This window comes from Pseudorca crassidens, chromosome 3 (genome assembly GCF_039906515.1).
Source record: "Pseudorca crassidens isolate mPseCra1 chromosome 3, mPseCra1.hap1, whole genome shotgun sequence".
NCBI classification, from domain to species: domain Eukaryota; kingdom Metazoa; phylum Chordata; class Mammalia; order Artiodactyla; family Delphinidae; genus Pseudorca; species Pseudorca crassidens.
This window is the reverse complement of record NC_090298.1, coordinates 69,809,102-69,809,832: the sequence shown is the minus strand read 5'-3', so window position 1 is coordinate 69,809,832 and position 731 is coordinate 69,809,102. Positions and strand designations below refer to the sequence as shown.

Below are 731 nucleotides of genomic sequence, written 5' to 3'. Positions count from 1 at the left end.
CTAGACAAGGAAAAACAGTATGAAAATAATTAGTAAATAAATGAAAGCTTGATCAAATCTCAGGGATGGGAACCTGGATTTGAAAAAAGCCATATAAATGCAAAGGAATAAATAAAATATTATTACCATTCTACTCAAAAACATAAAATTGTAAGTATGTATCATTCAGCCCTTGACTAGGTCATATTATTTTGGTCGAAATAGAAGAGAATTTTTGTACACTAAACAGAAACTCGTTTGCGTCTGGCATTTCATACCTACTTAGGCCAGAACACTCTCTAGAATAGAACACCTTACAGAAGAAAGATTTATCATTATAAATGACACATCTTAAGCCCTATAGGAGCACATGAGGGCAGTCAGGTTACAGCCTAATAATTCTCCAATAAGATTTTTTTTTAATACTTAAAGCAAGTCAGTGTGGCAAGAAGGCATTGTACATGCCAAGGGCATATAAGGGGCTCCATGGCACATATTCTGCATAAGTTTCTCAAGTGACTGGAACCTAAATGATCCATGCTGTTATCTAAACTCGAAAAACCTTGAGAATTTTAGAATCTCAGATTGAGAACTCAGAATCACCACTCTCAATGTGTTAATCTCTTCTATAAGGTCCTTGCCAAATGGTTGGCCACTGTGGTGACGGTTCTTAGAAACTGCCATTTTTGATAAGCTCTTCTAAGGCCACACTAAACAATCTCTGGATCTGGAGCTTAAAATATTTACCAATC

General features: G+C 35.7%; 1 protein-coding gene across 1 annotated transcript in view; it reads right to left on the bottom strand.

Annotated features, from left to right (window-relative positions):
• The window catches only part of RASA1 (RAS p21 protein activator 1), a 108,671-nt gene that overhangs the window by 1,117 nt on the left and 106,823 nt on the right, over positions 1-731 (bottom strand). The window lies entirely within an intron of this gene.